The following is a 13,729-nucleotide window of genomic DNA, read 5'->3' on the forward strand; positions in this document are numbered from 1 at the left end:
AGGGTTAAGTTGGTATTAAGCCTAGGTTGTAAGGTTTATTGGTCTTATTTGTGAATTTCGGTTCCTTCAGTTATTTCGGTTAACCGAGCCCAAGAACCAAAATTTGATCAGTTAATTCAGTTCCTAAGAACTGAGAACCGAACAGCTAACCAAAATTTTCGGTTCCGGTTCTTTCAGTTCAGTTCTCGGTTATTTTTGCCTAGCCTTATTGGTATTAGATTTCCAAAGGAACTATTTCTCTGGATACCCACTACGTAGCTCGCCCAGCAGAGGCTACGAGATTTGGGCATCTCGCCAAATCCTCCACCTGCCCCTTTGTCTCGCTCTTTTGAGCAAGCTGTGAGGGGGGTGGTGAATCGGGGGCTTGGGAAGAGAAGACAGGAGGATTGGATGGATGAGGATGATCTGCTAAGAGGTGAGCTTAATGAACATGACTTGCGGCGTCAGTTGCAGAAGGTGCCAAGATTTCAAGGAGAAGGGGATCGATTTGGGAGAGCTGGTCCTCGAGGAGCTGAGCATGGAGAGCGGGAGCAGGACTGGTTCAATCACGGCAAGGGGGCTGTGGGGAACCAGTTTGAAGGAAATCATGGTCCATTTCAACAAGGGGCGGTCCGAGGTGGTTGACCTCAAGGGCAGCCAAGCTGGAACCGGCAGGAGCGCCGAACTGGGGAACATTGGAGAGAGGGAGGTAAATCCAATTCTTCTGCTGATGTGAAGTGCTTCCGTTGCCTACAGATGGGGCATCACCAAGCTGATTGCCTGAATGAGCCCGTGTGCTATAAATGCAAACAAGATGGCCATATGGTAGTGGATTGCAAATCTGTCTAAGAAGCTCAAGATGTTCGGCTTTGGGATTCCTGGTCAAGGCTTCTACACACTCAATTTCCCCGAAGCCAAAGTCAAGGTTTCACAAACTCGACAAGGAGTTAAAAAATTTCGTGAAATCCAATTGGGACTTTAGACTCAGGAAGATGGATAGGCAGGAATACATGGTGGTCTTTCCTGACAAAGGATCTCTTGAGACTTTCACTAAATTGTCTGAATTTCAGATGTCACACTTTGGCCTTAAAGGTAGAATTGAAAAGACAGGGAGAGACCCTGAGGCTTCATCCATGTTACAAACTGTTTGGATCAGGGTTCTCAATGTGGCTGACTTTGCCAGGGATGTTGACTCTGTCAAAGAATTGGTATCTTTGGTGGCTGAGCCTCTCATTGTTGATGAACTTAGCCTTGTCAGAACTGGTCCAGTGAGAGTGCAAAGCAGGTGCAAAAACCCAGCTACTATTAAAGGCTCAATTGAGTTCTTTTTCAATGGGATTGGAACTTTCATTGGCTTTGAAGTGGAAGGAAAACAACAGGGCTCCTCTAAAAGTGGTGGTAGTGGTCCACCTGGTCCTGGCAGATCAGATGACAAGAACAATAGAGACAAGGACAATCATCCAAGGGGGGATTATTCTAGGAAGGGCTCTGGCAAATTTGAGAGATTTGGGAAAATTGACAAGGAGATGGACTCCAGTCATGAGGGATCAATGGAGGAAGGACTAGGTCAGATAGGCAAGAAAGGAGGAGACCTGGTGTCTGATATATGTCCTATTGCTGCTTTTCATCCAGCCATAGGGATGGTGGATGTAAGACACGTTGATCAGGTGCAGGTCACTAAAGACAACTCCTTGCCTAAGTCCAACATTATCCAGTCAGATCTGGAGAAAAATGAACTACCAATTCCTAATGATTCTCATATTTTGGTTTATGGAAGGGATGGCCCATATCTGATGGAAAAAGCCAAATGGCCATCTTTGACCTTGCCTGAGGAAGAAGAGAATGTTGAGGGTCTAACCCAGGAGACTTTGACGGTCAATATGTCTACTGAAGGGAATCTGATACAGGGTAACAAACATGCAGGGGGCATGGTCAGTCTTCAGATCAAATGATGGATATGCAGTTAAGTCATTCTGGGGCTGAGGAAGACTTGCTGGAGAATATGTCAGTTATGAGTAAAGATTCAGACATGGAGAAGGACAGTCAAGGATGGCAGATCTCATCCAACATGAAGACAAGGTAGAAGAAACCAAGGCAAGTGGTGGTGGCTACCAGAGCCAGCAAGAGGATCTCAAGGGATGGCGTGCCCATTGCTGAAAAGGCCACCTCCAGAGCCATTGCTAAGAACAATATTTCAGGTATTTCTTCATCCTCGAACCCTTTTACAGTCCTGAATGATACTCCTACTGAATTCCTGCATGCTGTTATAAATGATTTGAATATTGAGGAAGAGAATGTAGATGAACAATTAGATGTTTTTAGGGCAGAAGAAATAGCTAGGGCAGCTTTGGCTGAGGCCAATTATAAAGTTTTTTTTGGAAAAACAGAAAGAGAGAGACAAACCACAGAATGATGAAGATTTGGATGAGCTGACCATGGAGGCAAAGTTCAGCTAGGCGCTAGGCGGAATCTAGGCGCTGACCCATTGCCTAGCGCCTAGTTGGGAGTACTCGGTCCTAGGCGCTCCTAAGCGTTTTCCTAGGCGTTTTGGCAATATAGCCATAAATTATATATGTATTATGTATATAACTATATATATGTATATAACTACTATATATGAGTCACAGACTCACAGTAAGTATAAAAAGAGGGCCAGTAGACATATCTGATTTCTAGCTGGCTTACTCTTGCATGTTCCTAGCTCCTGCAACACATTTTAACTATAAAAAGAGGGCCAGTACTCTCGGATGTCACCCTCATCCATCCCACCTCCCTCCGACAGAATAGCAAAGAGAAAAGAAAGAAAAATCCCCCACCACGCGTCCTCGGCGGACTCCCCCGCCCTCACCGGGTCGCCTCGCCCTCTTGCCGCCGCTGTTCACCACCGAGCCTCTCGCGCCGCTGCCGGCACCTCCAGCGTGCGTGCCGTCCCACCCAGTCCTGGGCGAGCGCGGGCCACCCCGCGTCGCCCCCCCTGCCTGCGTGCCGCCCCGTGTGCCGGCAACCGCCGGCTGTTCGCGTTCGCCCAGGCGCTCCCGCACTCGCGTGAGCCCGCCCCAGCAGCGCCTAGCCCGGCCGGCGGCAGCTCCAGCGGCGCCCCTAGCCCCCTTCGCCCCGCAGCCATCTCCTTTCTCTTCTTCGTTGCAAGTTCACAAGTTTTCTGACCCCTAGCGCCGCGATGCGCGACTATGCCCCTAGTCGCGGCGACGGGCTTCGCCCAGCGACTAGGCGCGCGTAGTCGCCGATTAGTCGCCGCCTAGCCGAACTTTGCATGGAGGTCATAATGAATGAAGTGAGACTCAAGTCCATTAGTTCTTCCAAGGGAGGAGGAACTAATGAGAGTGAGCCAGAATTGGTAGAGAGTACCCCTAATAATAGTTCATCATGAGACTCTTATTTCGGAATGTTAGAGGGCTTGGAAAGTCAAATAGGAGAGGTCTGGTGAAGGAGCATGTGCTTCAAGAAAGTTTGGATTTGGTAGCTCTTTAAGAGACTATTAAACAGGACTTTGAGGATTGGGAACTGAAGGAGATGTCTGGCAACAAGGAGTTTAATTGGATATGGGTACCTGCTAGGGGGCATTTTGGTGGTTTACTCACAGGTGTTAATATAGAAGGTTTTGAGATAGAACATTCTATCTTAGAGCAATTTTTTGTGGGGGTTTTGATTAGGAATAGGGAAATAAATTTCAGATTCTAGGTGTTAAATGTGTGTGGGCCTGCCCATCATGATATCTCTGGGCGTACCCAGTGCAGAGAGCTCCCGCTCTGTGCGGGGTCTAGGGAAGGATGTTAGTGGCAAGCCTTACCCTCGCCTGTGCAATGCGAGGAGACCGCGACTCGAACCCGGGACCTTCCGGTCACAGGCGGTAAGACTCTACCGCTTGCACTAGGTATATCTCTGGGGACTTTATTAAATAACTTTATACTTTCTGTGAGAATGAGAGCTTACCTTTTATTCTGGGGGTGATTTCAATCTGATTAGGAATAACAAGGAAAGGAATAATGGTCAGGGTGACCCCAAATTGATGGATATGTTCAACAGTTTTATTGGTGACTTATAGTTAAGAGATTTGTACATCAATGGTGTCAAGTTTTCTTGGTCAAACCGACAGGAGGATCCCATTCTGGTAAAACTAGACCGTATATTGGTTTCTACTAATTGGGACTGCCACTATGCCACAAGTTATGTTTGGTTCAAGGCCAGAGTGGGGTCTGATCACTCTCCCTTGGTGCTAGACACTGGAGAGCAGAGGGAGTCCAGATCTAAATACTTCTATTTCCAAGCAAGATGGTTTCAACATGACAATTTTGGGGACATGATTAAAGGAAAATGGGAGGAATTTAAAGCCCAGCAGCTTAATCAGAAATATTCTCTCAATTTATGGCATGGGTGCCTTCAAAGCCTAAGACAATACTTGAGAGGATGGAATCTGAATGATATAGGAGAGCAGAAGAGGATCAAGTTAAGTATTGCTAAGAGCATTGAAGATATTGACAAAGCTGTAGAAAGCAGATTACTATCTTAGGAAGAGTGGGAAGAAAGAATTGAATTAGAGGACAAGCTGGAACAAATACTTAGATGGGATGAAATTCAATGGAGGCAAAGGGCTGGTAAGAACTGGATTTTGCAAGGGGATGCAAATACCCACTTCTTTCATCAGTTTGTGAATGGGAGAAAAAGGAAGAATTCTATTGCCTTCCTTGATTCTGAAAATGGGGAGGTTACAGGGCAGAGTGAAATTACTAATCACATTGTTGATTATTACAAGCAACTCTTTGGACGTAATGAATCTTGTTCATTTCACTTAGGAGAAGGCTTTTGGCCCAATGATCTCAAAGTGTCAGATGAGGATAAAGTAGAACTGATTAAGCCATTCTCCATGGAGGAGATTAAGGCAACTGTAATGGACATGAAAGAGAACTCAGCACCTGGGCCAAATGGATATGGAGTCACCTTCTTTAAAAGATGTTGGGAGACCATAAAGGGGGACTTATATGCAATGTTCCAAGATTTTTGGAAGGGCCAGTTGGACATTAAGAGACTTAACTATGGGGTGATAACCTTGATACCTAAAATTAAGGAGGCCAACACCATTAAACAGTATAGACCCATATGCCTCCTAAATGTAGATTTTAAGTGCTTTACCAAAGTCTTGACCAACAGTCAGGTTCCTGTACCCAAGAAAATAATTGGGAAGAATCAAACAGGCTTTATTAAGGGGAGGAACATACTTGAGGGAGTGGTGATTCTACATGAAGTGTTACATGAATTACACAGATCAAGGGCAAGGGGCCTAATCTTGAAGATTGACTTTGAGAAAGCATATGACCAAGTTAGATGGGACTTTTTGGAACATGTCATGGAAGGAAAAGGGTTTCCTCAGCAGTGGATCTCTTGTAACCAGTCTGTTGGCTACAAGAGTATGCAATGTTCCAAGATTTTTGGTAGCTGATGCCTTAGGAACCAGTCTGTTGGTCAAGACTTTGTTAGGGAGGATGAAGACTGTTAGGGATGGGAGAGTATGTATTAATGTGAATGGTGAAAGAAGCAATTATTTCAGAACCTATAGGGGTTTGAGGTAGGGGGACCCTCTCTCCCCTTTGCTCTTTAATTTGGTAGCTGATGCCTTAGGAGTGATGTTACAAACAGCTATTGACAAAGGTCATATTAAAGGGGTGTTAACTGATTTGATTCCTGGGGGTATTTCCCACATCCAGTATGCAGATGACACAATTATCATGGTAGAAGCATCTGTCTCTTCCATTACAAATCTCAAGCTCATCTTATACTATTTTGAGTGGTTAATTGGGTTGAAAATCAATTATCTCAAGAGTGAGGTGTATGTGTTTGGGACTTCTCAAGGGGAGAAAGAGATGATGGCTAACATGCTCAATTGTGTGTTGGGTAGTTTTCCAATGAAATACCTTGGGATCCAAATCAGTTATAAACATTTAAGCATGGGAGCTTTTTTTTCCCTATACCTCAGAAAATGACTAAACGATTGGATCCCTGGAAAGGGAGGTTTCTTACTTCTGGGGGCAGGCAAATACTGACAAATTCCTGTCTCAGTAGTTGTTTCTATTTGCTCAAAGATGGAGTTCATAAGTCAATGGATAGTATAAGGGCTAAGTTCCTTTGGCAAGGTGCTGAAGGTAAATTTAGATATCATATGGCCAAGTGGGAAATGGTCAGTAGGCCCAAAGACCAGGGGCGTTTAGGGATTATTTTTTTTTTTTTTCTCGAACACGCAGGAGAGCTGCGTATCATTTGTATTAGTAGAAGAATAAGGAGTCATACATAGACCCAAAAACACTCACCCCCACACCTTCCCTGATTTCTAAAGCTACATCACCTGAGTCTGAGAGTACAGCGACCAAGCATGCTAACTAACTAAGCACCCCTGGCAGTGAGCAAGGACAGACCCTTGGCTCCTGCCAAACACCACCAATGGGCATCATCCCTAGCTATACTAAGGGCTGTGTTAATGTTAGGTGCCACCCCATTGAAGACACAGTCATTCCGGTGCTTCCAGATGCTCCAGGCTCCAAGGATGATAATGGAGTTTAATCCTTTTCTCACATCTCCAGTGGTGGCCGCCTCTGCCTTCTCCCACCAATCCTCCCAAGCTGAATCCTCGGGTTGAGGCGTGAGTGAAGAGAGTCCGAAGCGCTGCAAGAGGGCAAACCAGAATTGTCTGGCAAACACACAACCAACTAGGAGGTGATCAATGTTTTCTTGTTCTTGGTCACAGAGTAGACATTTGGCCGGGTGAGGAAGTCCTCTCCGAGCAAGCCTGTCAGCTGTCCAGCACCGTTTATGAGCCACCAGCCACATGAAAAAGCGGCATTTGGGAGGAGCCCATGACTTCCATATTCTCTCATATGGCCTGAAGTATATGGCGCCCTGAAAAAATACATCATAGGCAGACTTCGCTGTGTATTTTCCTGAAGCCGAAAGCCTCCAAATGTGTCTGTCCTGTGCCCCATCCTGCAGCTCAATATTAGATAATTTATCCCACAATTCCAGATATTCCATCAGAGCTTCCACAGGTACTCCCACTCGGATGTCCTCGATCCATTTCTCATCAGTCAAGGCCTCCGCTACTGTACGCCTGCCTATTATTCTTTTAGAGACCAAACTAAGGATCTTAGGCGCTACTTCCTCAATATTTTTCCCCTCCAGCCATCTATCCTTCCAGAACAGAGTGCTAGCTCCGTTTCCTACATCGGTATACACTGCCATAGAGATGAGGCCATCCACCTCCTTGCTCACTTGAAATGGCAGACTTGCCCAAGGTTTACTTGGTTCAGATTTTCTCAGCCATGGCCACCTAGCTCTGAGTGCAAAACCTAGGGATTTTAGGTCCGCAATTCCCAGGCCCCCAAGTTCTTTAGATCGACAAACTTTGGGCCAAGCGATGAGGCAGTGTCCTCCATTAGCTTCTTTTCTGCCTCTCCAAAGGAACGCTCTTCTGATTTTATCAATTGCCTTAATAGCCCAAGGCGGAAGCTCAATTGCCATAGCCAAGTATACTAACATTGCAGTCAGGACATGTTGCACCTGCACCACCCTTCCTACCTTTGTCATTAGATCTGCTTTCCATCTTGGCAACTGATCAGCTATTTTATCGATAATTGGTTGGATTTGGTCTTTGGTCAGCTTCTTGATGGAGAGAGGCAAACCAAGATATTTGCAAGGAAATCCCTGAATACCACAAGGTAGCAGACTCTGAACAACTCCCATATTTTCTTCAGAACAATGGATTGGCATTACGTTACTTTTCTGCACATTTGTTTTGAGTCCAGAAGCTTCCCCAAATAGCTGGAGTATTCTCAAAGTCAAATTGATATCCGCTGCTGCAGGTTGGAGGAAGAGAGCTACATCATCAGCATATAAGGAAATTCTGTGCTGAATAGGCCTTCTAGCCAGGGGTTGCAGGATTCCTTCCTCATCAGCCTGTGTGACCATCCGATTCAGCACATCCATCACCAAGATGAAAAGCATTGGAGAGAGAGGATCTCCCTGGCGGAGCCCTCTTCTATGTTGAATAGTCTCCCCAGGGCTGCCATTTAGGAGCACTTGGGTGGAGGAAGTTGAGAGCAGTCCGCAAAGAAGATCACACCATCGAGCACCAAAGCCGAGCTTTCGGAGTACCTCCAGCAGGAAAGACCAATTTACTGAATCAAATGCCTTTGTGATATCCAATTTCAGGAGTATTCTTGGCTGCCTTTGAGAGTGTAGGTATTTTACAGTCTGCTGCACCAACATGAAATTGTCCTGAATAAATCGTCTTTTGATAAAGGCGCTTTGGTTGGGGGAAACCATTTCATCAAGACGGCCAGCTAACCGGTTGGCAAGGATTTTAGTCACTAGCTTAGCAAAACTGTGTACCAGACTAATGGGCCTAAAGTCCTTTACCTGAGCAGCCTCATAGTTCTTTGGGATTAGGGTGATAAATGCAGAATTTAGCATCCACAAGTTCCTGAATCTTTTTTCCCAAATGGTGTGCAGAGCAGACATTACATCCTCTTTGATTATTGTCCAGCAGGTTTTATAAAACTTTCCTGTGAACCCGTCTGGACCTGGGGCCTTATCAGTTGGCAAGTGTTTGATGGTTCTCCAAACCTCCTCCTCCGTAAACGGTATGTCCAGGGCCTCTAGATCATATTCTGGGATATTGAGTGCTTCAAGGTTTATAGTTCTTTCTCTGTCACAGGCTGTGCCGATCAGGTTTGAGTAAAACTCGAAGATTTCAGCTTCCTTTTCCTCATGTGCAGTGACAATGTGATCACCCGCCTTCAATCTAGCAATAAAATTCTTCCTTTTTCTATGTCGTGCATGCATATGGAACAATCTGGTATTGGCATCCCCTTCTTTAAGCCAACCTATTCGAGATCTTGACCTGGCTATAGTTCTCATTAATGAAGCTAGAGCGAGCGAGTGCTTCTTCAAGTTGTTGCGCAGCCATAGCTCGTCAGGCTGGAGAGCACGACTGTCTTGGGCTATGTCAAGCTGATGAATAATTTCCCTTGCCATGGACAGTTGGGAACTGATGTGACCAATTCTCTTTTGACTCCATCTTTGTAAGCCTTTTGCCGTTGCTTTAAGTTTCTGGGATAGAGTCTCCAAAGGGCAACGACGGGGTTGGACAGAAGACCACATCTCTTCAATAGTTTCCTGGAATCCATCAAGACTAGGCCAAAAGGCTTCAAAGTGGAAGCGTCTTTTGCTTGGCAGTCTGTCACACAATCCGAGGATGAGCGGACAGTGGTCAGAGTCATCAGAAGCTGAGCTCTGAAGAAGACTTTCCGGGAACATTTCCTCCCAGTCAAGAGAGCAGAACACTCTGTCTAGTCTTACCAGAGTAGGAGAAGCACTGGTTAGGGAACTAGACCATGTGAATTTACGACCATGCAAGGGGATTTCATTAACCGCCATATCCTCAATCCATCTCCTGAATCTTCCCATCATTGCTCTATTTAAATTATTATTGTTTTTATCTTCATCCTTATATATGAGATTAAAATCTCCTGCCACCATCCAAGGGCCTGTACATTGGACACGTACATCCTGCAGCTCTTGCAAGAATTGGATCTTTGCTTCATTATCTTGTGGCCCATATACACATGTCAACCACCATGAGCCTCTACTATCAGAGTTGAATTGAACAGATGTGGAAAAAGTATCCACTCTACTTGCACTTACTGAACCCAGGCAACTTCTCCAGGCAATCAGAATCCCTCCACTGGCTCCGGTCGATGGTAGAAATATGTAGTTGTTATCAAAATCAATACCGAGCATAGAGAGCACAAGCTGCCGTGAAATTGTAGTCATTTTTGTTTCTTGTAAACAGACAACATCAATTTTGTAAGAGTTTACAACTGTTCTGACGGCATCTTGTCTATTTACTGAATTAAGCCCCCTTACATTCCATATCAATATATGAGATGGGTCCATAAATATTGAGAGTAAAAAACGACCAATTAAGAGGAAGCCTCCATCATACCAGGTACTCAACTGGCTCCTCAACAGGGATCTCATCAGGAGAGAGCCATCCAAATAGAGCAGCCAATGCCTTGATGTGCAGGGGTGATAGAGGTTGTTGAAATCGTCGTACATATTCCTCCAGAATGTGCTGGCTGAGTTGCTCCCTTTCTTCTTCCACATCAAAATCCAGGGCCCGCACAACTTGTTTCTTTAAGTGGTCAGGACACGCTTCTGGTACGCCCAGCCCGGCGAGGCGGCGACTTCGTCTTGGTGCGTCGCTGGGTGGCGGAATCCTTTTTCTCCTCCGTATGTTGATGCACGGGATTGGCAGGATCCGCCCCGGCAGCTTAGAGAGCTTGCTAATGAACTTTGATGCAGGACTGACCGGGCTGGATGGCGCCGCAGCCACAGAGCGAGCTCCAAGTGATCTCCTCCTGGTGCGACGGCGGGTGTAGACCTGGATGGGTCGGGCGTACCTCGCTGGGGCACAACGTGCTAGCTGTTGGCGACTCGAGGAGACACGTTGGGTCCGCTGTGAAGTCACAGACCTCGGCCGGGGCGCAGGGGATGGCCGTGGCGAGGAGGTAGAGTTAGAGGCGGTGGGAGCAGCGGTAGCAGGGGGTGGTGAGCTCAGTGGCGGGATAGCAGCAGAGGCGCTGACGGGCGGCGGGGGGGGGGGCGGGGGGGGAAGAACACGGTTGCGGGATTGGGGATGACGGAGACGTGGCCGGTGACACGAGGCTGACGGGAGTCTCAGCCGGAATAGATGTGCTAGCAAAACTGAAAGTTGGGCCACCTGGAGCTTGGGCCTCGAACAGCCCATCCAGGCGGGATGTGGAAAGCAGCCCAGAAACCACCAGCTGATGCCCTTCAGGGCACACCGAAGGCCCATCGGAGAGCTCCAGAGGGATCTCGATCCGTCGCCTCACGATGTCATTAACCTGCCCGACATCTAAATCTTCATTCGCAGCCACAGCCGTATCCACCGCTGTATCCACGTCCAGATTGCCCGCGCTCTTCATAAACGTCGTAGCACGAGAGCATGAGCCCTCGGGCAGCGATCCCGCGTTAACGGCATCACCCGCAGGCCCGGCCGCCTTGGACTTTGAGCGAGCCGCCTCGAGACTATGCGCGCGTCGCAAGGCCCCAGTAGTCTCGTCGTACTGATCATCAATGCCAAGATCCACTGCTGCCTGGACGCGAGGACCCAAGCGTTGGTGAACAGGAGCCCTGCTCGCTTGACCGGCGTTCGTAGCTTCACCCGGCGCCGCGGCCGGAGCCATAGGAGACGACGGAGAAGAACGAGGCCTACGGCTCCGGCGACGATCACGATCCTCATCCTCATCTTCTGCATCTTCTGGAGGGGGGTGGGGAGGATCTTGATATGCACCCGGCTCGGCGAGAGGACGAACGTTGACCTTGATGGGGTAGGCTAACGTCCGTACGCCGGAACCGCGTTCCCAGGCGGGCTCCACGATCTCCAGCATCATCTCCGGGGGGAAGAGAGCGGGATCGGAGCACCATGCCTTTACCATGAATACATCACGACGATCAGCATTGCCCGGGTGCAGTCCATCAATCCAGCAAAGCTCGTCCAAGAGAACTTCAGCAGTCTCCAAACTCCAGGCATGGGTAGGGATGCCCACGAGATCAACCTCTACAGCCACTGGGAGGCTCGCCGCCGTGGCCTGGACAAACCTCGTCCACCGCCTGACGTGCAAACGGGCAGAGCTGGTGACGATAGGTCGCCCTCCATTATAGATAGTGCCAGCGAGTTCCTCATTAGGCAAGATCAAGAGGAAACTGGACGGACCCCAGGGACGAAGGGACAGCCGAGTTTCTTCGATCTCGAACCTAAGGGCAATTGTGGCACGTACGAACCCGATCCCGCCGTCGCCCGAACCTCCAAGCCAGGTGATAATCAGAGCGCAGCTCAAGGCATCCTCGCAGCGGGAGAGCCGGTCTGACCAATCGAGAATGCGTCTGGGAACCGCTGGAGCATCAACGCCCTGCGTAGCTTCGACGGTAGGCTCCGGCAGAGGGTGGGCGGGGGCGTCGTCTTCATCGCCGGTATCGCCACCCAGGAAAGCCGCATCCGCTGCGGGACGCGCCCTCCGCGGGCGACGGCGTCGCTTACGCCTGTGCGTCGTGCCATCGCCCGAGGCCGAGGATTGCACGCCCGTTCCACCACCAGCAACAACTGGAGACTGCGTGTCCGTCGGTCGCGACAACGCCGAGACCTTGGGACGCCAGACCAGCAGCCTACGGCCAGAAGCGGGGCGGGGACGACGGCGGGATGGGCAGACATCAGAGCGATGCCCAAGACGCCGACAAGCAAAGCACCTCGGACGGGAACGGCAGGACGCGGCCAAGTGAGCGGTAGACAAGCAGTTGAAGCAGCGCCCTCGTAGATCCTTCGGGACTGGCCGCCGAGGGGGAAGCGCTCTCCGATGACGCTCGCGGCGGCGGCGACGACTTTCCGAGGTAACCCAACCATCGCGGTCAGGAGGAGCCGCCGCAGCCGGACGAGTGCGCCTATCGCACGGCCGGAGGATAATCCGCACCGGCGCACGAGGAGGTGCCGTGGCCGCAGACGAGACATCCGCCTGAAGAAGGGCCGACGAGGCAGCGGCTGGCACCGGGGCAGCAAGAGGAGATGCATCGCCGCCGCCCAGCAGGACATCCTTGAACGTAGGGGGTTCCAGCTCCACAGGGAAGCCACCAGAAGACGGGGAGTCGTCGCACCATCGCTGGCCTTTGGAGCGCCCAGCCGTGGCACCGGGGGGTGGAGGAGAAGGGGCCCTCAGGCGCCGGAGAGGGAGGGGGTTGGGTGGTCGGCGCGCCCGGAGTAGGCAGCGGCGAGCGGCTGGTGGAGCTAGGGGACAGGGAGGCGCCGGGAGGGGGAGCGGGAGCGACGGAAGCCATCTCCGGTCAGTAATGATCCAGTTGAGTCACTCTCTCAACTCAGATTTTGACTAAGAATCTGTTCGGCTGGACTGAAATGGGCACTGTTCACGCTGGATTTTACTGTTCATGCTGCCATTTTGTGAGAGAAAAACACGACTCCGGCTGGAAAAAAAGGCGAGCCAGCCAGCCAAATGCGCAGTTTTTAGAAAAAATATATATATATTGGCATGTATTAATTATTTAATTCAAATAAATACACTACCAAAACATATATTTGATCGAAATTTGAATGAAACTAATTGGATGGCCCTAGGTGTTGTATTTTCTATAAGTTCGGTCCCATTTAGAAAACTTCATCCAACCATATATATACTCCGGTTGCAGCATATGTGATCATAATGTAGCTCAAAGCGGTGAATTGAACTTCGAATACATAGACTGATGTAAACATGAAACAATCACACACTCAAGTTGACTTAAATTAATATTCATAATATTTTCGAGAGCTACAACTTTCATATAAATTTCATCTCCATCCAATTCTGTATGGAAAAAATATTAATTTTCTGGTGACACCCCAGTATGTGATTAATATGGTGCTGGAAGTTTGTATCAATTATTTAAACATCTTAACGACTTTAAATGAAAAAACACGAACCATAATGTTGTAGATCTTGTCAAGAGGTACAATTTTCTGCAAATTTTATACCCATCCGACCTCGTATGATAAATATATGATTTTTCTAATGTGACAAGCCCTGGTATGTGCTTAATATGTTGTTGAAAGTTTGTAACAAATGAAAAAACTCAAAACTAGGAAGTTCTAGACCTCATCTAGTGTTACAATTTTTTG

Source organism: Miscanthus floridulus, unplaced genomic scaffold (genome assembly GCF_019320115.1).
Source record: "Miscanthus floridulus cultivar M001 unplaced genomic scaffold, ASM1932011v1 fs_704_1_2, whole genome shotgun sequence".
In the NCBI taxonomy this organism is placed as follows: domain Eukaryota; kingdom Viridiplantae; phylum Streptophyta; class Magnoliopsida; order Poales; family Poaceae; genus Miscanthus; species Miscanthus floridulus.